Source organism: Maylandia zebra, linkage group LG2 (genome assembly GCF_041146795.1).
Source record: "Maylandia zebra isolate NMK-2024a linkage group LG2, Mzebra_GT3a, whole genome shotgun sequence".
Lineage (NCBI taxonomy): Eukaryota > Metazoa > Chordata > Actinopteri > Cichliformes > Cichlidae > Maylandia > Maylandia zebra.
In genome coordinates, this window is record NC_135168.1 from 11,870,461 (window position 1) to 11,898,254 (window position 27,794).

General features: G+C 41.1%; 1 protein-coding gene and 1 long non-coding RNA gene across 2 annotated transcripts in view; one reads left to right on the forward strand and one right to left on the reverse strand.

Annotated features, from left to right (window-relative positions):
• The window catches only part of LOC143413422 (uncharacterized), a 62,951-nt gene that overhangs the window by 26,174 nt on the left and 8,983 nt on the right, over window positions 1-27,794 (forward strand). The gene's annotated exons all lie outside the window — the stretch shown is intronic.
• LOC143420811 (uncharacterized) lies at window positions 12,905-27,193 on the reverse strand. Its single transcript, XR_013100550.1, has 5 exons — window positions 27,144-27,193; window positions 26,794-26,967; window positions 21,427-21,602; window positions 13,862-13,908; window positions 12,905-13,713 (listed from the first exon to the last, which is right to left on the reverse strand). It is a non-coding gene; the product is annotated as an uncharacterized LOC143420811 (long non-coding RNA).

Here is a 27,794-nt window from a genome sequence, read left to right on the forward strand (position 1 = left end):
GTGAGTTCATAAGTACAATTTACTCTTACTGCTGCTGTTTGTTTTGTCAGGTTTGTTTCACTAACATTTGTCAGACAGAAGAAGCTGATATTCCTACGGAGCTGAAAAGGAGAGCCGTCGATGCCTTACATTTGAAGAGCAGAGCAGCTGAAGAAAAGCTCTGACTCCAACGTCAGGTTTCACTCTTAAATACACTTGTTTGATTTCACTTGTAAAAGTTGAAAAATATTTTATTGCAAAATTATTTGTTGGTACATTTTTTGAGGGTCAAATATCTTGTTTGATTTGAGGAATGAACTGTTAAGGTGGAAAAAATGAATCCGGTTAAAATACTTTAAATCAGTGCAGATGTATAATGTAATTTAACATGTTGATAATGGTTGTAGTGGGCTTATAATGTAAATGTGGTCTGATTAAATGTGACATTAATGGTGATGCTGCATAAACCTGATAAAACAGTTCTATTAGTGGGTCTGTGTGATCAGCATTGTCAAGAAAAACATGTTATTTTACTGTCACTGTGTTATCATTCATAAAGCACTGTCATTATTTCATCATTACTTCATTAGTCTGTATCAGTTTATCATCAATATTATAATGTATCATTTATCATTTAGTAAATCTGCTATAATACAATACTCTATCTTGAGAGAGCACCAGCAGAGCTGCAGGTCCAGGCAGCCCGCAGTAGGTCACGTAAGGACATGGTGAACTCTCGTTGGCTTGAACCGACAACCTCACACAACTGCACAATCGTGTACACAATTGGTTATGTTCCCAGATACCGATGATTGGAAAAATCTGGTTTTAATTCTGGGAAAGGGTTGTTGTTCTGAAGAAAGAGGAAATCTGGGAATTGTCCTGACGTCATAATGGCTATAAAGCTTTCTGTAACAGGGCAGAGGGGGAAGACCGAAGAACGGCTTCCCACACTGTAACTGTGTGTGTTTAATAATAATTAATAATAATTTAATAATAATCCCTTTTTTGGACCCCTCCTAGGACTATGTCTGCGCTTATTTTCCTTCCAAACCAAAAGAAACTTACAGAGCCTATCTTCACAACATATATGTGTTTTAATACAATAATTTGTGTTGACCCACTATGGACGTTCAGTCGTATGTCTCTTCCTCAAAATTCGAACCGTGACAGTTTCAATGGGTTAAGGTGAGGCCTTGACTAGTAGAACGTCATGTTGGTGTTTAACAACACATGAGCCAACATCAGACTCCGAGCGCTACGATGCTAAAGATCAGAAGATCCAGTGTGACATCATCGTTACCTGGCAACAGCAGCCCTCATCTGACTTTATTGGAGGATATTTACACCAGCAACACGGTTTAGTTTGATATGACGGATTAACAACATGCGCTGTGATATCCAGTTCATCTGTAATAGATACTGGATCTAATCAGTGAGCAGATATTTGATCAGCTTATTTATAACTATACTAGAAACAAATACAACTGTGTTGGTGATTCATGCAAACTTGCATATCAGCCTTTGAAGGTTTTGTAGTATTGAGAACAAAGAGGTTGTGTTAGGGCTGAAAAGCCCGACTTGTTCTCCTCTGCAGGTCATCAAATGCACCACAGAAGTTTGTATTTGCACAGCCTGTATATGTTTGATGGCTTTATTATTCTCTGTTCAAAGACAGTAAATATGGAAAATGTCTCATGTAGTATCAGCTTCATTTAAAATGACTGCAAACATTTAGGGAACATGTGCTGCTGTTTGTCCTACATTTCAACACTGAACTAACCCTGAAAACATGATGGCAGCTGGCAGGTTGGAGTTCACATGAAATATCGGCTGCATGAAGACTGGAAAATATAGATGATAAAAACATGCAGCCAAACATTTGTGGACATGAATAAACTATCTGATCCAAAAAGCAGGAAGTGACGCAGCTAGAAAGTGTGTAACAGCTGAAGTCAAATGTGATGCAGAGTTGAATCTGCACTTGGATCCATCTGTGAAAGGTCCACATGTAGGGATCACATGAGTCCTGATGTTTGTCAGTCAGCTTGATAACTCCATCTACTGTGGCTACATATACTGGGCTGGTAGCTCCACAGTGTTGGAAAGAAACTATTAAATGTGCAAAGTTTAAAATCAGAGGCTCTTCTAACACAGGAGCCATGTTGAGTTTAGATCACAGCCGACCACCGGCAGTCTGAAATGGAATGAAGCCCATTGACAGCCAGCAGGTCTAAACAGGAACGCACCCATTTGTATGTGTGGCAATGATGTGGCTGCAGCTGACACAGGATTGGTTCAAACTAAACATCAGACACATTTCAAAGAGTTCACAAATAAACTCTCATTTTTATCTTTGAAGATGATCATAAAGTAGAATTTATGGTCCAGTAGAAACAGCAGGAGGTTTGAGCCCTTCTGATGGCAAGGCAAGGCAAGTTTATTTGTATAGCACAATTCAACAACAAGGTGATTCAAAGTGCTTTACAGAGACATTAGAAACAAAAACAAATAAAAAGCATGATTTAAAATTGATTAAAACAAGCAAACAAACTAACTAATTAACAAACAAACAAACAAACAAAACAGTATATAAAATCAAAACAGATCAGAACAGTAGATAAAATCAGTAGTTAAATGTAAGTTTTGAAATTTAAGCTTAAAAGTGTGGATTTGGTGCTTTATTCAAATGCAGCTGAGAACAGGTGAGTCTTCAACCTGGATTTAAATAAACTGAGTGTTTCAGCTTATCTGAGGCTTTCTGGGAGTTTGTTCCAGATATAAGGAGCATAAAAGCTGAATGCAGCTTCTCCGTGTCTGGTTCTGACTCTGGGAACTGATAAAAGACCGGATTCAGATGACCTGAGGGATCTGGAAGGTTCATACTGGGTCAGGAGGTCACTGATGTATTTTGGTCCTAAACCATTCAGAGCTTTATAGACCAGCATCAGAACTTTAAAGTCTATCCTCTGACGGACAGGCAGCCAGTGTAAAGACCTCAGAGCTGGACTGATGTGGTCCACTTTTTTGGTCTTAGTGAGGACTCGAGCAGCAGAGTTCTGAATGAGCTGTAGTTGTCTGACTGATGTTTTAGGTAGACCTGTAAAGATGCTGTTACAGTAGTCAAGCCTACTAAAGATGAATGCATGGACTAGTTTTTCCAGGTCCTGTTGAGACATCAGATCTTTTATCCTTGAAATATTCTTGAGGCGATAGTAAGCTGATTTTGTTATTGTCTTAATGTGTTTTTCTAAGTTTAGGTCTGCATCCATCACTACACCCAAATTTCTCACCTGGTTTGTGGTTTTTAGATGTATAGATTGAAGTTCTCTGGTGACCTGTAATCGTTTTTCTTTGGCGCCAAAGACTATTACCTCAGTTTTGTTTTGTTTAGCTGGAGAAAATTGTACGGGGCCTCGGTCTCCTGGTGACATTGTGATATATATTTGTGTGTCATCTGCATAGCTATGACAGTTTATTTTGTTGTTCTTTATAATCTGTGCCAGTGGGAGCATGTAAATGTTAAACAGAAAGGGTCCCAAGATGGAACCTTGGGGAACTCCACATGTGATACTTGTCTGCTCAGATGTGAAGTTACCTGTTGATACAAAGTATTTCCTGTTTTCTAAGTATGTTTTGAACCAGTTTAGTACAGTTCCTGAAAGACCTGTCCAGTTCTCCAGTCATTTGAGTAATATGTTGTGGTCAACTGTATCAAATGCTGCACTGAGATCCAGTAAAACTAAAACTGACATTTTTCCACTGTCTGTATTCAGACATATGTCATTAAACAGCAGAAACAGGATTTGGAGGAAGATGTTAATAGATTAGAAAGAATTGTACACTGTGAATCAATGCAAGTCTTTCTATATAGACAGATCTGTAATAATCCCTCAGGCAGGTTCCTCTGGGACAGTCACAGATAGAGACACCAATTCTGACATCCTTTGAAAGCCTGACTTTGAATTTTCATCACTCGTCATGCACACAGATGTTAATTCTACATATTCCTGGTACTGAACTCTAAATCAATATGAAGAAAATGCTCCTGCTAATCTGCATCTATGTTGATATCAAATCCTTTTCCAGCACATGGATAAATCTCTATAAATCTTTCAGTCTGATCAGAATGGGCACAGTGTTGTTATTGCAGCTCCCTGATGTTTGAAAAGCTAAATGTCCATTTTAAAGTGCTCGTGTGTAGGATTGTGTTTCCTTCCTTTGTGCAGTTCTTACAGTAAACATGTTTGAATGTTTCCTGTTCCCCTGATGCTTCTTCCTGTTGGATAAAATTGGTTTGAATAACGTTCTTATAGGTTTTAATGAACTTCAGACTGTGATCCACTTACAAAACTGTCTCGTTTTATTGGAACGATCCACATTTGCATCCATTCACGGTACATTTGACATCTGAACACGTTTGTACACATGATGAAAGGACAGATGGTGTTTGTGTGTCCTTCTTAAACTTAGTGTGGATGTTTCATCATGTAGAACGACTTAGAACAAAGTCTTTGGAACATTTGGAGAACATGTTTAGGAACGTAACATCCTGGTAGAACATGTTCTTAAAGCAGAGCAGAGCTGCAACATGACTGTGAGGATTCAGAAGAATAAAGTCAGAATACTTTATTATTATGAAGACTAAAGTGCACCTTGATGCTGCCGATGAACACACATGTTCTTTGTGAAAGCATGTGTGAGCATAGCTGACGTGCACCACACTGACCCCACTCGCCCCATTTCTTCATCCACTTCTTGCTCTTGTGCTTGAAATGAGACGCAGCAAAAGTCAGAGGCTCTAAAATCCACAAAAAGGGGGCTCGTTAGATCAGGATACTGGATGTGATCCATAGAAAACATGGATAATACACCACTTTATTTGAAGCATCTGTAGCACTGCCTCAGTTCTGGATGTTTCCACAGACTCCTCTGTGCACCTAAAGGAAAGGTCAAAGGTCAGCAGCACATGTAGTTGGGACAATTCTTCAGTCGCACAAACTACACAATCATTTTCCTCCAATGACGACTTTTCACTTGCAGAAATGGTCCTGTGTGATTTCCAGGCTGTGATATAAAAACTAGTTCCTAATGGCAGCGACTCACTCTGTAAACATGTGTTTCCTTCACCAACCTCACACACAGATCCAATAAGATCAGGAAGTGGGCAGTATAGTACAATACGTGTTATTCTGTGCTGCACTGCCCAAACTAAAGATCTGCTGAAGTGTTGGAAATGATCCAGATGTTTATTTTGGACGATACAGCAGAAGATCAGACATGAAAGTGGAGATAACACAGAAGACCTGCAGCAAAGGTCAGAGGTCAGACTGGGCCCCTGGATTCAACAATGAGCCAATGATCATCAAGCAGTGACTAAAGCAGAGCCCTGACGTTCTGACATTCATCACACAGTCAGAACAAATGTCTGCTGATGACTTCATCTCATGAAACGACTGATAGATGTCAGTTCATTGATCAGCTGAGCTGCTGATCTTCATCGTCACAGAAACATTCAGCTTGTTTCAATCAGTAAATAACTCCCACTACTCCCAGTTTGAACTGTTCCCACTCAAAATGCTGTGAGAACAATGATCATTGTAGAACTTCACAAACATCACGTGTTGTTTTTCACATGTAAGATCAGCAAACACACAGAAACTTCCTGTTGCCACACACGGCCTCTAAAATCTCTTCCACGCTTTCTGTCTGAAGTCCACTCTCTGTGTCGGATCCACAGGAAACAACAAGATCTTATTAACATGGTTTTCAATGTGTCTCCTTCCAAAAAGTCCAACCAATGAACAAATGTGTGTATTTGTGGAGGCCGAACAAAAGCATGACACATTTCTCTGTTTCTATAAACTGGAGTCAAACACAAACATGAAGAGTTTCACTGACAGACTCCAAAATGCCCCCACAGTGGATCAAAGGGAAATCCTACAGTGTGGCCAGAGACTCTTAATGGCTCCAACATCAACACATCCACAATGTTGGATCCAGTTCTGCCTCACAGAGTTACTAAGACACACCCTCTGCCAGCATCACAACAGCTCCACCTGCTTCACCTGCCTTCTCGGCATCTGTACACCTGAAGAGAAAAGAAAGGCTCCAACAGCTCAAATCTACAAAGGATTCATGAAGTTTCATCCAACAATAACATGTTTGCCTTCCACAGTGTGCTGTTAGACACCACTGTACCTCTGCCATTTCAAAAAGAGCAGCTTGGGAACATTTTGGCTCCAAACACTTTGTGTTTAAGTTCTTTGTTTTCTTTGTGAAGCCGACAACATCTGGAGCTTTGTGACTCATAGAAACATCATTTTGTTCTTTAGATGACAGCAGATTGGGACTGAATAATCAATCACTATCAAACCAATAAAGACAAACATGCTGATTTTACAGGAACTTTGTTGGAGAAGCTGCAAAGACATGAAACTGGTGGAGATCCCAAACCAGTTGATAGTGCTGGTTATTCCAAATAAAGCTGTTTCCCTTTGAGATGAAATGACTTTCTGTCCTGATATATGATAAAGATGTTGTTGTTTTTGAGCCCCTGTATTAAAAGTAGTTTAAAGTCAGCTTGAGTTTGATGTCTTTATGTCAAAGCTGCTCATGATGTTGAGCTGCTGATGGAATAAAAACAATATAAAAGCATGTAGTCCAGACTTAAATGTAGCCTGTTGTTAGCTGAGGTCCACACACAGTGTTTGACAGTGTAAAGTGTGTGAAAGGGCTGCTGGTGGAGCTCACTAGGATGAGCAGGTGACCACGAGGTGGAGAGCAGCTGGCCTGGCTTTGACCCGGGCCACGCCCCCTTTCTCTCTGCTTTGCTGTCACTTATCTTCACTGCTCTGTCCAATAAAGCTGAAAAAGGCCCCGAATCAAAGAAATCTGCTGCAGCCTCTGAAATGTCTTCTGTTTCCTTCCCGACGGCTTTTTCACCGTCAGCCCATCAGACAGTCCAGCAGCATTTATGATGATGTCATGATGTTGAAGAGGCTGCTACGGTGGCCTCCCATGACCCCCAGCCTCATCACAGCTGAGATGCAGACATTTGAAAACATTCAGCACACAACTGAATAACAGTCCAACACAACAGTCTGTGTGCAGACACACACTGACCTTTCATATAGTCAAACACAGCTGGTTGAGTCATTTCTCTGTGAGTCTAAAGTGAATCTAGTATTTGAAAGTCCACTTCCTGTATTTGTTGTTGAAGACTTCTTCAGCTTCTTCTCAAGGACATCAGCTGCTTGTTTGGCAGCAGAGGCAGTTAAGAAGCTTCCTGAAAAACACTGAACAGTGAGTTCACTGTGGCATATGACAGATTCAGCTTTCTGTGTGCAAATGTGTCTGTGTCGACCTTTCAAATGCTGTTGAATCCAAAACATCAGCGGCTCCTCGGCTGCTCACTTCATGCACTTCTGTCTGTGTGACAGTCCAATGACATCACAGCTGTTTCCAGCCCCAGTGTCTCAGGACTGGACACCTTTAAACATGTCGAGGATCAAACAGCGTCCAGCTAAACACACATGAAACTATCAGAGCTGACAATCATTCCAATAACATCTAATGGTTCATGTATGTAGACACAGGACTACAAGGAAATGGCTCTCAGCATCTGGCTGTGGGAACACATGAGTCCCTGTTTGTGTTCAGATTGTGTGCATGTTTTAGACGTGTGTCACATGTAGAAACACAACAATCCCACAATGACACACAGATGTGTTTGACACAGCTGTGCAGCTGTAAGTTGTTTCTAATGATTCATTGAAGCTCTTCTAACATTCTGGAGACGATCAGTACATGAATCTGTTCAACACGACAACAATTTGACTTCAGTGTGAACGTTTGCCATTAAATAACCTTCTTCATCCAGCTGACAGCATCTTCATCCTATGATGTGAACAGTTCCTCCTGTTGATGACAAACCTCTGACAGGATCTGCTTGAGGAGCTTTTTCATGTGCAGCTCTCTGAGCTCAGGGCTGAGCTGCTGTTTCATCTTTAAGAGCTGCTGCCTCCTCGCCGGACTTGTTCTCCTCTTCTTCTCCTAATGACACCATTTCTGCTTCATATCTTTCACTGGGCCTAAAACAGATGAAGAGTAGATCTGCTGCTGTTCACTGTTTGTGTCAATATGGAGAAACATGAAAGACAAACACAGCACACACAGAGAAATGTAGACAGGATGTGCAGCCAGTGCAGTAAATGGTCTCAATATCAGCTCTTTAGAAAATGATCCTGATGAACATGAAACTAACATCCAATGAGAAACAGCTTCCTTGTTTCATGTCCAATAACAATAAATGCAGAGCTAATAAAGAGCTGTTCTTTGTAAAATGCTGAGATGATTATTAGACAGAACCCAGCGGCTCACCAAAAGCCTGCATTGAAAATCTATATGAAAGTAATCTATGCTCATATATGGCAAAATCCTGTAACTGTCACTGTGTTTTTCATCTGTGCTCTTGTTGGTTGGACAAGTTTGTAAATGACAAAGAGCTCAGTGGACTTTGCATCCATCACATCCTGTTAGATGTTTGTTTTTCCTTCACAGCTTTGTGATGAAGGCTGAAGAACAGAGATATGAACTATTGCCAACATGAATCCTGATGCATGACGTGGGCAGAGACCCACCAAAGCAACACTCAGCTCACCTCATTCCAGGCGCTTGTCTGCTGGAGACCATGAGCCTTGTTAGTCACACATCAGCACCGTGGTAGGAAACAGCCTCCATCATTTCATTAGATCTGAATTTGGACTGTTTCCCTCTGGATGAACCAAGTCTGTCAAATCTATTGATCCAACACAAACAAACACATTGGCTCACAGTCAGATTGGCTTTGTATGGATGGTGTAACAGGGGCTGGGAAAGGATGCTGAAAGCTGAATATAACACAGAACAATAACAGGACATATAATAATGTAGAAACATGATCTTCAACAGGCACACTTCTGTTATTCATGATCACAAACACAAAGAACTTGTGGAGCCCTGATATCAGCCCTAATATATGAGTGTGTTTGCCCGAAGACTGAAACAGCATCAACATGACAGCTGTAAGAAATCTTCTCTCAGCCTTGTTTGGCAGAAGATCCCTGCAACAAAGATTGTAGCTGAAAGATGACGTGTGTAAAGTTTGCTCTGTGGGAGGGTCGAGGCTGTTTTTAGACCTTTGATAGTTTCCAATCCAGTTCTGACAGACAGAAATAAAAACAACATCATTAAGATCAGATCATGGAGCTGTTTGCTGCCTTGTTTCTATCTTCACATTACAAGACTTTACTACAATAAAGATGCTGACATGTATCTGTAGCAACAACATCATTGAATCTATAACAACTGGAGCCAAACCAGTGGCTCTGCTGGGATCACTGGTGAGCCAACACTTCCTTGTTGATGCAGATTTCAGGGCTTCCTTTTGCTCCTCCGTTATAACTGTTCTCTCTTCTCAACACATGATGACACAAAGGAATCAGCAGTGACAAAGATGATGCTGAAGAGAAGCACACACTTCACACATATAACAGACCAGTGCAGTTACACACACCTCTGCTCGACATCAGGCCTCAAACAAAGACACAAAACACTAACTTGACTCTAAACAGAAGAAACGAGCAGCTGTTTCTGTTCTGTGCTTATTTATATTTGACACACATGCTTCTCTTTGTGCAAACACACATGGCACTATAAGGGTAACCTCGCACACAATGATTGGACAGCACAGTGATGATGCTGGGAGATCCTATACGCAGCAACACAGAAAGACTGAGAACTTTAAACAATGATGGAAAGTGTTATAAATGACTTGTTGGCCTCTGATCTGTCACAAACAGCTGAAACGTGTCTCTCATGAGTCACATGAAGGTTTTTGACAGAAAGGACAAAAAGTAGCTGCAGTCAGTTTGTGTCATTTTTATATTTATTCATCTGGGAGAAAAATCTGAGGGACATTAAAATGTGTTTTCAACAGAGACAAGAACATGAATATAACAGAACAGGTAAATGAACATGTTTCAAGTAAACAGCTGGACTGATCAGGTCCAAACACAGAGTGATAAACTTGTCAAACAGCTGTCATATCTTTATATAGAAGCTCTTTATAAATGCTGCTCACTGCAGTCTGTTTACTAATAATGTCAAAGTGTTAGAAACACAGAAACATCAGAATGGTCTTTGTTCACAGAAACCTGTCTGGGATCCTTTGTTGTTCTTTTGATGCAGAGTTACATTATAAATATAAAGAGTTATTTCAGAGTCTCATCAGTTTTCCTGCATGTCTTTATTTAACACATCAGCAGGGCTGAAGCTCTCATGTTAAACACACACTGATCTATGGACACGTTCATGTGTTTCTAACAGAACCAGGCTGTTATCAGCCTGCACTAACATTATGTCACACACACTGAATGTAACAGTGACAGTTTACATCATCACACAATCAGCTGTGATTGTTTCACTGTCATCAAACGAGTCAACAGGAAGTAGAATCAATAGAAACCAATCATTTACTGACAGCATGTCTGATGGAAATAAGTGCAGATTATGTATGAAGTCTAACTGCACACAGTAACTGTGTTACAATAAGGACTTAACAGCGCCCTCTGCTGGAGTGTTTCAGTACTGCGTTAACTAGAATACACCACCTCCTCCTCACACCACCTGCTACAGCTCTACTCTTCTATGACTACAGTCATCCACAGCACTGATGTGAGGTCACATGGTTCATATGTAAGGAGCACAGCTGACCTCAGGTCAGTTTAATGACTGTGAGCAGCAGCTGTGTTATTGTCACTGTGACAGGGAGACACTCTCAGACACAGCGCTCATGTCAGCTTGTTCTCATGCAGGAGGATCAGGAGCTCCATGTTTGTCTTTCTGTTTGAATCATGATGTGTTTGTGCCATCAGAGTCTGTCATGAGTACTCAGGGTTTCACAGCAGCTCTTCTGGATGCTGACGAGGACTCCAACCTCATGTTTCACCTCTCTGAGCTTCTGATGTCTGTGAACACTCGTGTTTCTTCTCTGGGCTCATCTGGACAAAAACACCTTTCTGTGTTTGGCTGCAGCCTCATTCTGACTGACAGGAAGTGTGTTATCCATGAGCTGCACTTCTGTGAGGAAGTTTCCTGCTGTGTTTCCTGTCTGTGGACAAACACGAGTGTTCCAGCTGAGGACTTGGTTCCTTCCACCTGTCCATACAGGACATCACGCTGTCTGCAGCTCTGTAAATGCAGCTCCAGGTCCTTCCACGTGCTGCTCTGTATTTGTGCAGTTTGTAGTGTGTCCTGGGAAACGTAGCACACATGGTGTTCTTCTGCTGTTTCCTCCTTTCACTGAGTGTGAAACACTGACGCTGTGCTGTTGTTCACAGAGGGGAGCTGATTCTAGCTGCAGCTGGACTCTGTCATCTAACTGAATGTGTTGGTGCTGATCACGGGGCTCTGAGGGGGGAGCAGCAGGAGGACTCTGGATGCTGACGTCAGTGTATCTGTGGAAGCTCCCACAGCGTGTCTGTCATTCAATATTGTGCTGTATATTGTATCTATGCAAAGATGAACAGACTGTGTGTTCACTGGTCTCTGTGCTGCAGCTCTGATGTCATCATCACTCCCTCCTCCACCCTCAGCAGTCCCAGCATGCTGCTGTGGTGCACCCCACCCTCACTCTACACCTGAGCCACAGACCACACCCTCCACCTCAATATACACCACAGTTTTCTCTGCTGTGGAAATGAGATCAGGAGGAAATCATCATTATTATTATTTAATAAACGCTCACATTAATGTGGGCTTATTTGTTTCATATTAGAAACATTAGTTGAGTGTTTTTAGTATAAAATGGTCAAAGTCCCTCTTTTTGCTCCTCCCCTCACCTGTGGATGGGCGGTGCTGTTACCGTGGTGACAGCTTGGATGTGTTTCAGTCCTGCCTGGTTATCACTGCAGGAATCTTTCACATTTATTACAGGTAATAACTCTGATTTTTCTGTGTATTATGAACCAAATGTATCCTGATACACACAGAGATGGATGAGCAGAGGTTTTTTTTGCAGTTTATGTAGTTACTATGGACTTAATGCATACATATTATTAAAATTAGGGCTATAACAGTTGTATTGATGTATAGCAACTTGAAATGCTCCCACAAATGGCTCCACAGCATGTAAAAATATAACAAAAGCTCTGGCGGACTTGGTTCTGTGGTCAGTCTTAAAGGGTGAAGTTAAACTCTGTAATCTTCACTGTGTCACAGAGTTCAGTGAGTCCCGTTATTCACAGTATCAATCAGATCATCAGAGAACAGCTGATCAGCAATCAGTGGTGCCAACAGCGCCTCCTGTGGTGAGAGGATGCAATAATGCAATGTAGCATTTTTCCACTCAACACTTGCAGTCATGGAAACTGTCTGTTGGATCTGTGTGACGTTGCTTTCTTGGTTAGAGTTCCTCACAAATGTCCAGATGATTCTTCTAATGAGGCGTCGACCATGTTTGCAGCTCTTTGGAAGAAAACGTCGCCCTTTGCCATCCTTACTTTTCTTTGACTTCTTCAAATGCAGCTGAACTCCAGCTGGTATTTTCTTGGACTTTGCAGCTGTTTCTGGTCATCAGTTCATTCCTGCAAACCTCTGAAGCTGAACAACAATGATGCTGCATTGCTGGCTGATCCCAAAAGGTTGATTCTGTTCATCTGGACGTTTTCAGAAACGTTTGCTCACTGATCAGGTGACTTCTTCAGTCTCAGCTGACTGCAGCTTTACAAGCTTACAAACAGCACATTTGCACAATGACTGAAAGCAGCAGCACCTGATATATATGATACTAATATAATACATATACATATATAATCCATACTAATGATGAAGGAACTGAGCTCACAGTCCATTGTTCATTCAGTGAACTACTCAGTTTATTTTGGGCCTCAGAAATGCTCACTCTGTTTGTACATCACTGTCAGCAATAGACTCATTCTGCTGTGTGGACAGGAACACATGTGACATCACTTCCTGTTTGTTTGTGACTGAAGAAGTTTACAAGGAATCATTTAGAAGAGTTTCAAACATCAACTGATTGAATCCATGAATCTGAAAACGTGTTTGTGAGTGAAAGAGACAGACATGTACAGACTGAACTATCTGTTCAACAGTCAGAGTGTTTCTGTAACAGGAGACACTCTTTACACTCCACTCAGCACAGGGACACTGAGGAACCAGACCAGAACATAAACCCAGGATAAAGAGTTTGAGTGAATGTGGTGTTGAAGGTGTGGAGGTGGATCAGAGTGTCAGAGGAGACTCTGTAGAAGGACAGAGTGCCAGCAGGACAGTCCACATACACTGCTGCTCTGTTAGAGACAGAGGAGGAGGAGGAGGAGGAGGAGGAGATGGATGTGTAGCTGTTATTGTGCCAGACATAACGAGGACCATCATCAGAGCACTCCAGACTCCAGGACTGATCATTGTATCCAAACACACAGTCAGCACTGCCTCCTTTCCTTCTGATGCTTCTGTAACTCACTGATATATAAAAGTCTCCTCTCCACTCGACCTCCCAGTAACAGCGACCAGTCAGACCATTTCTACACAGCAGCTGAAGATAAACATCAAATCTGTCTGGATGATCAGGATATGACTGAACCTCCTCCACACGTGTCACCTTCCTGTTGTTGTCAGACAGTTGGAGCTTTGTGTTCACTGTGTTTGTGTCGATTGTGAGTTGACAGGAATCTGATGGAGAGAACAAACACAATCCAGCTGCAGTTATTGATCCATCATCTGTTCATTGATTGACACTTTGATGATGACTCCTGACATGATGAAGATGGTTGAATGTGTGCTGCTTTGTTTTCATGAATCCCATTAAAAACACACTTACACTTCCTCAGACCTGGTCTCAACCATCGGACTCCAGCAGGCTCCACCCTGAAAGGAGGAGGGGGGTCAGAGCAGCACAGTCAGCATGCACACATGGACATTACATGGCTCTCACACACACACTGTTACACACTGAGCTCAAAGCTCGGCTCCACTGTTTTATTCAAAGAAATCTACATTTATTTATCAGCACATTTAAAAACAGCTTGAGCCAAAGTGCTGCACAGAGTAGAGAGAAAATAGGAAACATACACAGTAATGACTATAAAGACTGGTCAGGATTGAAAGCTACAGAGTACAAATGTGTTTCCAACCGGCTTTTAAAAATGTCCAGTGTTGGTGACGACCTGATGTGAAGGGCGACTGTTCCAGAGTTTGGCTGCAGCCATCGATAAAGCTCACCTCTGTTTTTACGTCTAGTTCTGGTCAGAAGCTGCTTATCTGCAGACCTGAGGGCTCCACTTGGATTCTTTTGTTAAAGAGAGATAAGATGGAGCCAATCCATTCACAGATTTAAAGACAACCAGATCTGGAAGTGGATTCTACCACGTACTGGTAACCAGTGGAAAAAGCTGGTGATGGGTCGTCTAGCACAGACCCACCGCTGGAACCAGACAATTGATGAGGGAGAGAACTGTGACAGCGCCGTTCCTTCACTTGACCTCAGTCGCTCTCGTCTGCTCCCTCGTAACACTGCTCTTTATTGAGCTTACATGAATATGCACAAGTTCATTATGACGTCTTACACAGGTATGAACAAAGAGTACCAGTCTGTGCATAGTGTGTGTGTGTGTGTGTGTGTGTGTGTGTGTGCGTGTGTGTGTGTGTCTGTGTGTGTGTGTGTGTGTGTGTGTGTGTGTCTGTGTGTGCGTGTGTGTGCCTGTGTGTGTGTGTGTCTGTGTGTGTGTGTGTGTGTGTCTGTGCGTGTGTGTGTGTGTCTGTGTGTGTGTGTCTGTGTGTCTGTGTGTGTGTGTGTGTCTGTGTGTGTGTGTGTGTGTGTTCCAGATGTGACCCTGTGACCCCAAAGCTGGTGCTAAGAGTCCAGCGGTCCCCCTAACAAAGGGCTCTTATACTTAACCAGACACAGAGCAGGTGTCCTCCTACACCAGGGGTCTCAAACTCGCGGCCCGCGGGCCAACTGCTGCCCGCAGGACGATAGTTTTTGGCCCCACCTTAATATGAAAATGTAATGTTAGTTTGATAATGTATGACACTTTACAGTGTTGTGGGGGGAGCTGAATTAACCCACCAATCAGGGTGGGATATGGATCTCAGGGGACACCAGCCGGGCTTGATGCAAGCAGGGAAACATTTCTCAATGAGTCAAAGTTCCAGCAGCGTTGCCCTGGAGTCTTTCTTTCTTTCCTGTGCCTGGCTGGCTTCCTCCTTTCTATTGGGCAAACGCCGACATTCGCCCCAGCGCGCTGCGTTCACAACACTTCAAAAAAAGTTGTTTTTTTAAGTTGCTGCCCAGCGGGACATTATACGTATATAGATTTATACACACGTCAGTGGGATTTAAAGTTATTTTTCCACAGAGAGAGATCTCATATTAACTCTCACAGTGATGCGTAGGCGGCGGGATAAAAGAAAAGTCATGAACTCAATGCAGCCCAATTTAGTCTGCAGTCACATAGCGACACCTGTTCATCGGCAACAACAGTCCCCGGTAACCCGGACTAATTATAGGGTCGCACCGTAATTTGTGGCTCGATGTTTTTATTTGCATCACTGCGTTTGCATTGCAGCAAACATGAACATTACATATATTTCAATATAATGTAAAAGCAGTCAAAACAACTAACATCAGAAACAGCTGATGTTATTTGTTATATGTCACGGTGTCATTTCCGCTTCTTTCTCCTGTAACAACAGCCCGGCGCCGTGAGCAGTCGCCTTTTTTGCGCTCGCTATCCCTGCAGTTTCTACCATCTGCAAACGCCACGGTGTTCGTGTCGTCATGAAAGACATGAACATCGAGCGTAAAAACAAAGGAGACTGCTACCGGCTTTTTATCTGCCGATCGCCGTGCTACGGTTGCAAGAAAAAGAAGCAGAAATGACGTTCTCTACGCGTTGAGACGTTCCCCGTCCGTCGGCTAAACGCTTGATTGAAACTTCAATGCGACAGTGACACCAAGTAGAATTATAAATGTCACATAGCCCCAAACATGTCTTTTTCAAAGCCTGCGGTGAAGAGAAAGGTTGGTGATGAGCACCGACAATTTCAGGAAAAGTGGGAAATGCAATATTTCTTTTTTGAGCACAGGGGCACCCCGACCTGTCTTATTTGCACAGAGAAAGTTGCGCTGCACAAGGAATACAATTTGAAACGTCATTACACAACTAGACATGCTGAGCTGGATGCAAAATACCAGGGAGACGAGAGAGCGAACCGGGTTGCCAGTCTTAAAACAGATCTACTGAGGCAGCAAGATTTCTCCAAGAAAGCAACCAAAGAGAATAATGCAGCAGTCGGAGCCACGTGGTTAGTGAGATGATTGCTAAAGCAGGGAAGCCATTCACAGAAGGTGCATTTGTCTAAAAGTGCATATTGCAGGCTGCAAATATAGTCTGTCCGGGAAAGAAAGGTCAGTTTAGCAACATCAGCCTTTCTGCCAACAGCGCAGCAGATCGCATTTCTGACCTGTCAAGTGACATTTATGACCAACTGTGTGAGAAAGCCAAATGTTTCAGTGTATACTCAGTCGCTCTTGATGAGACCACAGACATCACCGACACTGCCCAGCTCCCAATGTATGTCCGTGGTGTTGATGACAGTTTTGAAGTGATGGAGGAGCTGCTCACAGTAATTCCAATGCATGGCCAGACCACCGCTCAGCAGATATTTACAAGCTGTGTGATGCCATTGAGAATGTTGGTTTGCCATGGAAGAGGTTTGTTGGAATAACAACAGATGGAGCGCCATCAATGACAGGGAGGAAACATGGACTGGTGGCACAAAACAAACTGGAAGAGGAAGGCGTGGAGGAGGCCATTGCTCTGCACTGCATCATCCATCAGCAGGTCCTTTGCAGCAAATGCCTGAAGTTTGACAATGTGATGTCTATTGTTGTGAAATGCATCAACCAAATCAGATCCAGGGGCTTAAAGCACCGAAGGTTCTGAGCTTTTTTAGAGGAAATGGAGTCAGAATATGGGGATGTGCTCGACTTCACTGAGGTACGTTGGCTCAGCAGGGGAAATGTATTAAAGAGACTTTTTGAGTTGAGAGCAGAAGTGAAGCCTTCATGGAGAAGGATGGAGTTAGTGTTCCTGTGCTAACTGATCCCAAATGGCTCATGGACTCAGCTTTTCTTGTTGATATGACACATGAGCTTAATGTACTGAACAAGACGTTACAAGGCCAGGGGCAACTTGTCAGTGCTGCCTATGACAACGTGAGAGCATTCTCCACAAAACTGGCGCTCTGGAAAGCTCAGCTCTCTCAGACAAACCTTTGCCATTTCCCAGCATGCAAGGCACTCGTGGATGCAGGCACACCATTCAGTGCTGACGAGTATGTTGATGTCATTTTGAGGCTACAGGAGGAATTTGATCACAGATTTGCTGACTTCAAGACACACAGAGCCACCTTTCACATTTTTGCGGACCCCTTCTCCTTTGATGTGCAAGATGCCCCTTCTGTGCTTCAAATGGAGCTCATTGAGCTGCAGTGCAACTCTGAACTCAAAGCAAAGTTCAGGGAGGTGAGTGGAAAAGCAGACAAGCTTGGACAATTTTTGAGAGGATTGAGCCCTAGTTTCCCTCGGCTTTCCCGAATGTTCAAGCGGACCATGTGCCTTTTTGGTAGCACATACTTGTGCCAAAAGCTCTTCTCCACTTTGAACTTCAATAAGTCCAAGTACAGGTCCAGACTTACGGATGATCATCTTCAAGACATACTGAGGGTCGCAAGTGCTTCCTCCCTCAGGCCAAATCTGGCTCGGCTATGCGAGAGGAAACGCTGCCAGGTCTCTAGCAGCAAGGAGTAGGCAAGAGAAGCCATGTTCAGAAGAACAGTTCATTTTCTCCAGTGTTCCATTCATGTTCAGAAGAAGGTTATAGAACTGTTAATACAGACATTTCAATCTAAATACAGCAGATATAGAAGACTGAAAGATACACACAAGTTCACTGACTAAAAATATCTTATTATTATTTTATTTATGTATTACAGATTGATTTTTTTTCTTATTAATTCTTAATTTGTTTATTTATTTTTCATATTTTGTGTTAAAAAATAAAAATAAAGAGATTTGAGAAGATTGGAATTTTTTAACCATGCCTTTCTTGTGGAAAACCTAATGCGGCCCAGCCTCACCCAGACTCTGCCTGCAGCGGCCCCCAGCTAAATTGAGTTTGAGACCCCTGTCCTACACCATAAATCAGTAAGAGAGGGTACGACCTCTCTCATGGCCCCAAGTGGTGTGTGCATGCCAGAGCACTCTGGAAGGCACACAGAGTCTTTACAGACTACTCAGGATCAAACCTCTATCATTATGCAATCGATTATACAACTCTAAGCATATATGAGTAAATATTTCTAAGCATAAATGACAATCAACAATATAAACCTTACAGCTGGTTTTAATAACAGAATTCATTTGTTTCTCAAACGAGAAAGAGCTATCGAGAAACACTCCTAAATCTTTAGTTCTTAACTTTTCCAGTGGGCCAAGGTCAACATTATCTGCTAATGCTAAATAGGCTGCCGTTATTAACTAATGCTAATTTGACATGAATTAGCATTATGCACTAATGCTAACACTTACTTTTTTTAAAAATGTGAGTAGCTAATGCTAACACTATTTCCCTTAACTTTATAACAATGTGAACGGCTAATGCTAACACTCTTTTTCCTAGCATTATAACATCTGAGCTGCTAATGCTAAGTAGGCTGCCATTAGCACCTACGTCTAATTTAAGGCAAATACGCATTAGAACCTAATGCTCATATCGTTTTCCTTTGCTTTATAACAATGTGAGCAGCTACTGCTAAATAGCATTAGCTAATAACAGCAGTCTAATTTAATGCAAGTTAGCCTCATTTGCATTACAACGATGTGAGGAGTTAACGCTAAGTATGCTGCCATTAGTGGCTAATTCTAATTAGGGGTGAATAAATATTACCAGCTAATGCTAATATCGTATTCTCTTCCCTTTTAACAATGTGAGCAGCTAGTGCTAGGTAGGCTGATGCTAGCAGCTAATGCTAAAGCTAATTTAATGTGAATTAGCATCACATTAGTGAGGAGTTAATGCTAAGTAGACTGCCATTAGCAGGTAATGCTAATTTTAGGTGAATAGGAATTGGCAGATAATGCTAATACCATATTTTCTTGCTTTATAACAATGTGACCAGCTAATGCTATGTAGGTTGCCGTTATTAGCTAATACTAATTTGAGGTGAATTAGCATTATCCCCTTATGCTAACAATGTTTTTTCTTACTTTTTAACAATACAAGTAGCTAATGTGAACACTTTTTTTTTTTATTGAATTCTAATTTTTCCCTTGCGATGTGAAGAGTTAATGCTAAATAGGATGCCATTAGTGGCTAATTCTAATTTTAGATGAGAAAGCATTAGAAGCTAATGCTAATACCATATTTTCTTGCTTTATATCAATATTAGTAGGTAATGCTAAGTACGTAGCCATTATTAGCTAATGCTAATTTAGGTGAATTAGCATTATCCACTAATGCTAACACTGTTTTTGCCAACTCTTTTCCCTTGCATTATAACAATATGAGCAGCTAATGCTAAGAAGGCTGCCATTATTAGGTAATGCTAATTATTATGTGTGTTAGCATTATCCGCTGCTGCTAGCAATGTTTTATCTTACCTTTTAACAATATCAGCAGCTAATGCTAACACTACTTTAATTTCAGTTAAACCTACTTAGCATTAATTAACTTCATTTAGCATTAAGAAGTTTTTGCTATAGGCTACCATTAGTGGCTAATGCTAATACCATATTTTCTTGCCTTATAACAATGTGACCAGCTAATGCTAAGCAGGTGCCATTATTAGCTAATACTAATTTGAGATGAATTAGCATTATCCGCTTATGCTAACAATGTTTTTTCTTACTTTTTAACAATACGCCATTAGTGGCTAATTCTAATTTTAGATGAAAAAGGATTAACAGCTAATGCTCATACTGTTTGCTTTGTAAGAATGACAGCAGCTAATGATATGAAGTCTACCGTTATTAACTAATGCTAATTTGATGAGAATTAGCATTATCCGATAATGGTAACTCTTTTCCCCTGCATTATAACAATGTCAGGAGTTAATGCTAAGTAGACTGCCATTAGGGGCTAACTCTAATTAGGGGTGAATAATTATTAGCAGCTAATACTAATACCGTTTTCTCTTTTTCCTTATAACAACTTGAGCAGCTAATGCTAATTTGATGCGAATTAGCATTATATTAGTGAGCAGTTAATTCTAAGTAGGCTGCCATTATTAACTAATACTACGTTGACGTGAATTAGCATTATGCGCTACTGCTAATACTGTTTTCTCTTACTTATTAAAAATGATAGTAGCTAATACTAATACTCTTTTCCGTTGGGTAACAACAAAGTGAGGAATTAATGCTAAGTTGGCTGCTTTTAGCGGCTTATTCTAATTAGGGGTGAATAATTATTAGCAGCAAATGCTAATACCGTTTTCTCTTTCCTTATAACAATATGAGCAGTTAATGCTAATTTGATGTAAATTAGCATTATATTAGTGAGGAGTTAATGCTAAGTAGGCTGCCATTAGCAGCTAAAGGTAATTTGAGGTGAATAAGCACTAGTAGCTAATGCCAATACCCTTTTCTCTTGTGTTATAATGATGTGAAACGTTAATATTGTTCTCAAACAACAGAATGAGAATGAAATATTGATTCTAACAGGGCCCATAAACAGCATTAGCTTAGCAGCATTAGCTTATCAGAGTCTCCATCATGGTCACACAAATCCTTAGCGGAGCAAAGTGGCCTACTTAGCAATAGCTGCTGTAGAAAGCAAAGGGAAAACAGTATTAGCATTAGCTGCTAAATGTGCACTTGAGAACAAATCTATTGTGAATTCAGCCGTGAATGTAGTGTTTCCAGTAAGCTTCCATTTCCAAATGTTAGCTGCTCCTGTCTGCCTCTTTGTCACACACACAGACTGAAATGATTCACAGCCTTGTTTCATCCTTCTGTCAGTGTCACTGACTGTCACTGTGACTGTGGACATACAGCATGGGAAACACACACATGGCTGATACTTGTATCTAAAGTTACAAAATGTTGTCTCTGTCCAAATATTACCTAACTGTAAGTCTACTTTTAATGAAACTCTCAACATGACTTATCAGTTATCATTAATGTTCCTGCAAACAGACTCCTTGAAGACCCCCTACATAAATATCCATGTACTATCCAGCTAGACTAGTGTGTCTGTCCCTGAAAATATTCCTGCATGTGTGATTGTTCATGTCTCATCTGCAGGAAACAAACAGGAAGTGAGTGAAAGACACAGGAAAGGATTCCAGCTCTTCCTCCTATATCAGACATTCTCTCCATACCTGAGAGTGTCCAGTCTCCAGCCTGGATCCTTCAGTCCAGCCGACAGAAGCTTCATTCCTGAGAGACCTGGATGATTGGAGCTCAGGTCCAGCTCTCTCAGATGGGAGGGGTTGGAGGTCAGAGCTGAGGCCAGAGAAGTACACAGCCTTCCTCTGTGATCAGACAGCCTGACAGACTGCAGACACACAAAACAACAATCCATCTGTTATCCATCTCTATAGCAGCATAACTAAGTGATGGTTCAGGGTCACCTGATCCAGCTCTAACTATAAGTTTTATCAAAAAGGAAAGTTTGAAGCTGATCGTCAAAGTAGAGAGGGTGTCTGTCTCCTGAACTCAAACTGGGAGCTGCTTCCACACCCAGTCCAACATAGCCAGGCTTTCTTTGCTGCTTTGACAAAACCTCAAATCCCAGTCAGAGATGGTGAGCATCATCACAGTGATGATCATTTCTCTGTTAACCCAGGCTTTCTGCTTCAGGATCTGTGCACGCTCACAGAACAAGGAGACCTTTAAACATCATTTCACTAAATGGATGGACTGAGCTCAGCCTACAGATGAACTGGATAAATAAAGATTTGACCTCAGTGTGCTCAGTGTCCAACAAAGGAAACATGGAGATCACATCAGTTTGTCACCAAAGTCTAATTATTCCAGAGGGCAGTGTTGATACAACTAAAGTTATTTTTAAGCAAAGTTGAGTTTTTTATTGTCGCAGTACTTCATGTCTGAAGTATCACTTAAATGCATTACACGCTGTTGATGGCAGCAAACAAACCACCCAAACAAACAGAGGTGGGAGGCTTGGGCAGACTACGTAGGATCAGCTTGTGGGAGGAGTCAGGATAAAACCAAAGAAAGACAAGCTAACAAACACCACAGTGAAGTGAGTAGCTACAAACTGCAGGCCGATTAGTGTTGTTGAAGAAGTCGGTCTGAGGAACGTTCTTAGGATCAACAAATGACCGCATGTATGAGCCTCCCTCAAGACGCACCATCACAAGAAGAACACATGAGCTGTAGAAAAAGGAGAGACTATGAAAGCCACGGCGTTACAACGTGCACCAGCTGTTGGTCTCTCTGGAGACTACTGGGCGTGGCTGGGTAACCATGGTTACTTGGGAGTTACAGTACATGATATTAATGAAGAGTGGGAGCTGCGTTCTATAGCAAACAATTTGTTATGAGGTAATCAGCTGATCTTAGTTTAACCGGAAGCCCTTCACAATAATTGCAATGCCTTTATTTTGTACAACTACCATCAGTTCGTCTGTACTGATGGTAACTTAAAGTCACACTAAGGTCGTTTAGTTTCTATAGTTTATGTAGTGGAAGTATACTACAGTACCCTGATCACTGATAGGACAGATTTATGTAGATATACACCTTTGTGTTTAACATTACTGCATTATAGTACTGTGATCTTTGTCCTTATATATGGCTATATTAGCTATACTGATGTACGTACATATAACTGGATATGTAACTTATCTATTCATCTTATTTGTCATGTATTTGTATTGTGTACTTCCTTTTTGTAAGAAACCACACACATGATCACAGCCGCAAGAATCAATCAGTGAAAGAATAAAGTGTCTCAAACCAAACCTTAAGCTCTTTATTCCACATGCTGGGATCATTTGGCCTTCAGTGGTGTTCTGGCTGACACACCGGAGTGACCAGAGTGCTAAAGAGTGAATCGGACACACCAGTGTCATCTCTGATATCTCCACTACATTTAATCGTCCTTCAGCTTGTGGCTGCCGTTAGCTGGTCTGCTAGTTAGCTGATTTGCTATTTAGCCGGTGTGCTAGTTAGCTGGTGTGCTAGTTAGCCGGTTCGCTAGTCAGCTGGTGTGCTGACCAGCGAACCAGTAGGTTACAAGATGAGCTTGTCTGTCTGATGAGCCAGCTCTCTCTGTCTTGGTCATTTTGTCCTTGGGCAAAACCTAACCTACCACTACAACTGTAGCTTACCTCCACCAGTGTGTGAATGTGAGAGTGAATGAATACAGGGAGTGCAGAATTATTAGGCAAATGAGTATTTTGTCCACATCATCCTCTTCATGCATGTTGTCTTACTCCAAGCTGTATAGGCTCGAAAGCCTACTACCAATTAAGCATATTAGGTGATGTGCATCTCTGTAATGAGAAGGGGTGTGGTCTAATGACATCAACACCCTATATCAGGTGTGCATAATTATTAGGTAACGTCCTTTCCTTTGGCAAAATGGGTCAAAAGAAGGACTTGACAGGCTCAGAAAAGTCAAAAACAGTGAGATATCTTGCAGAGGGATGCAGCAGTCTCAAAATTGCAAAGCTTCTGAAGCGTGATCATCGAACAATCAAGCGTTTCATTCAAAATAGTCAACAGGGTCGCAAGAAGCGTGTGGAAAAACCAAGGCACAAAATAACTGCCCATGAACTGAGAAAAGTCAAGCGTGCAGCTGCCAAGATGCCACTTGCCACCAGTTTGGCCATATTTCAGAGCTGCAACATCACTGGAGTGCCCAAAAGCACAAGGTGTGCAATACTCAGAGACATGGCCAAGGTAAGAAAGGCTGAAAGACGACCACCACTGAACAAGACACACAAGCTGAAACGTCAAGACTGGGCCAAGAAATATCTCAAGACTGGTTTTTCTAAGGTTTTATGGACTGATGAAATGAGAGTGAGTCTTGATGGGCCAGATGGATGGGCCCGTGGCTGGATTGGTAAAGGGCAGAGAGCTCCAGTCCCACTCAGACGCCAGCAAGGTGGAGGTGGAGTACTGGTTTGGGCTGGTATCATCAAAGATGAGCTTGTGGGGCCTTTTCGGGTTGAGGATGGAGTCAAGCGCAACTCCCAGTCCTACTGCCAGTTTCTGGAAGACACCTTCTTCAAGCAGTGGTACAGGAAGAAGTCTGCATCCTTCAAGAAAAACATGATTTTCATGCAGGACAATGCTCCATCACACGCGTCCAAGTACTCCACAGCGTGGCTGCAAGAAAGGGTATAAAAGAAGAAAAACTAATGACATGGCCACCTTGTTCACCTGATCTGAACCCCATTGAGAACCTGTGGTCCATCATCAAATGTGAGATTTACAAGGAGGGAAAACAGTACACCTCTCTGAACAGTGTCTGGGAGGCTGTGGTTGCTGCTGCACGCAATGTTGATGGTGAACAGATCAAAACACTGACAGAATCCATGGATGGCAGGCTTTTGAGTGTCCTTGCAAAGAAAGGTGGCTATATTGGTCGCTGATTTGTTTTTGTTTTGTTTTTGAATGTCAGAAATGTATATTTGTGAATGTGGAGATGTTATATTGGTGTCACTGGTAAAAATAAATAAATGAAATGGGTATATATTTGTTTTTTGTTAAGTTGCCTAATAATTCTGCACAGTAATAGTCACCTGCACACACAGATATCCCCCTAAAATAGCTAAAACTAAAAACAAACTAAAAACTACTTCCAAAAACATTCAGCTTTGATATTAATGAGTTTTTTTGGGTTCATTGAGAACATGGTTGTTGTTCAATAATAAAATTATTCCTCAAAAATACAACTTGCCTAATAATTCTGCACTCCCTGTAGTGGGATTGTAAAGGGTCTTTGAGGGTCTCGAAAAGCGCTATATAAATGCAATCCATTATTATTATTAAGAGCATCTTTAGGCCTGACTGTGCTCATCCTTCCTCCAACCTCTCCTTACCAAAGATAACAACTACATCAGTATTAGCTCAATAACAATTTCTGCAATTCAATTGTGGACATTCATTTTTAAACCTTGTGTAAAACGATAAAACCTCAAAGTCTGAGCATTATTCTTTGTGCAAACAGCTCTTGCAGGTTCCCCCGGACTTAGGTTATTTTTATTATTTAATTACTTTCCTTTAAGCAGCTGTTCAGGCTACTAAACTCATCCCAGAAATAACAAGTGACACCATTAATAGTAGAGGTGGGAATCACCATACAACTCGCGATACGATATTATCACAATACTTAACGCACGATACGATATTATTGCGATTTTTTAAAATATTTTGCGATATTTAAATTCTGCACATAAGGGTAAACTTTATCAATATTCATTTTATCTAATATCAAAGTCTCACACTCAGTCTTTCTCTCATTTCAGTCAGTTTTATTGTTGACAAACTGAACGGTTTGTATTACAGTCTAGTCCAACTTAACTGAATGCAACCATCTGGTACAATTATAGCTATTCTGAACTATGCAATTTATGAAAACTATGCAGCCCATTCAGCAACTGAAGAATTTGAAAGTAAATTTAAAAAAAATATAATTTTACATTAAATAAAAAAGTTTCAAACTTAATTAAAATTAAACATGTCTTAAATTAAAATAAGTAAACTGTCATGTTTATTGCTGCCAAAAAAAAAGTTAAACACATTTGGACAGTGAAGGAATGTCAGGATTGTTGCTCAGAAAAAGGATCAACATGCTCTGAAGTCAACATGCTCTGACTCCAGAGCATGTTGACTTCAGAGAAAAAATTGTTTGTAACAAAATATCGATTTCTGCTGTCCCTGTATCGATACATTATTAGCAAACAAAATATCACGATACTACACAGTATCGATTTTTTCCCCCACCCCTAATTAATAGTGGAGCTAACTTTAACAGGTGAAACTGATTTGACCTATAAGGCTACTGCAGTTACTTCTTATCAGGTTTAGTAGGGAAGACATCTGAATGAGGTAGTTAGTAGTATGTAGTTAGTACCGGGCGAGTCCCCTCCCCCACATCGGCACCAGAACCCTGTATTATCTACAGGGTAAGACTGCCTGTTTTATCAAACTATGGCCATTACTACTGTGATCATTTGCAGCCCAGTGTGCCGCTCTCTCTGCTGGGATGAACCACTGGAGATCACCCAGTCATCCCTCTCTTTCTCTCAAGAAGAAGTGAAATAAATATATTTATTATGTTACGAGTCTAATATTCTTTAAATCAAACTGTAATGAATAAATCAAGCAAGAAGATTTGGTGGCTCCACGTGTTGTAGAAGAAAAGATAAACATCTCATTTTGAGAAATCAGCCTTTAAAATTAAGTACTGTGAATAAAAAACAAACAGCGAGCCAATCAGCAGTCGCCAATATCCTCCTAATTTCATTCACAAAGGAATCAAATATATATATTATGGGCCCAAAGGAGCCTAAATCTTTAAATTAGGCAGTACATGAAGTATTTTTTTAAATAAACAAAGACATGACTATAACAACTTTTAGTAATTCAGAGTCCAATTATCCACTCAAATGTAAATAAAAGTTCACTTGACAGCTGTAAAAGTTACCTGTTTATACAATAATATAAATCACATTTCAAATGATCATCTGTGGAAAAGTTTGAATCCTGACCTGAGAGTTTCCACTGCACACTGTGAACTCTTTAGTCCAGCGGACAGAAGCTTCACTCCTGAATCCTGCAGGTCAGAGTTACTCAGGTCCAGCTCTCTCAGACTGGAGGACTGGGAGCTGAGGACTGAGGACAGAGCTTCACAGCTTCTCTCTGACAGGTTACAGCCACTCAGTCTGAAAAATAAAAGACAATCTATAAAACAAGTACTCATGTAGAGTTTGTTAATACATTTCACAACATTAAATGTTGACTTTCTATTTTTAAAGGAAACATAAACATACTAAGATACAACATCATATGTATGAACTTTAATTAATAATTCTAAAAACTAAATGTTTTCTGATCTGACCTCAGAGTATTCAGTTTACAGTTTAAACGTTGTAGTCCAGCAGACAGAAGCTTCACCCTTGAATCCTGCAGCTTTCTGATACTCAGGTCCAGCTCTGTTAGACTAGAGGACTGCGAGCTGAGAACTGAGGACAGAGCTTCACAGTTTTCCTCTGAGAGTTCACAGATGTTAAGTCTGAAGATAAAAACATGAATAAAGATTGTTGTTAAAGTGTAATCAAGGTGCAATAGCTTATTGTCTTGTGCTGAGCAGGTTAGTAAAACTTCTGTTTAACTTTGAAATGAATAAAAATGCTATGAAACAAGGATAACTGGATAAAGACATAAACAAAAACAAACATCAAACACATAAACAAACAGAACTAAACATAATACAAATTGATCTGACCTCAGAACATTCAGTTTGGCATGTGGACTCTCCACTGCAGCAGACAGAAGCTTTACTGCTGAAGCCTTCAGGCTGTTGGTACTCAGGTCCAGCTCTCTCAGACTACAGGACTGGGAGCTGACCACTGACAACAAATTTTCACAGCCTTCCTCTGAGACGTTACAGCTGCTCAGTCTGTGAGAGAAAGGGAAAAAAACAAAAACAAAAAAAAACAAACAATATATGTGATCAAATTAAATTTGTTTATATGTTGAACCCTTTTTT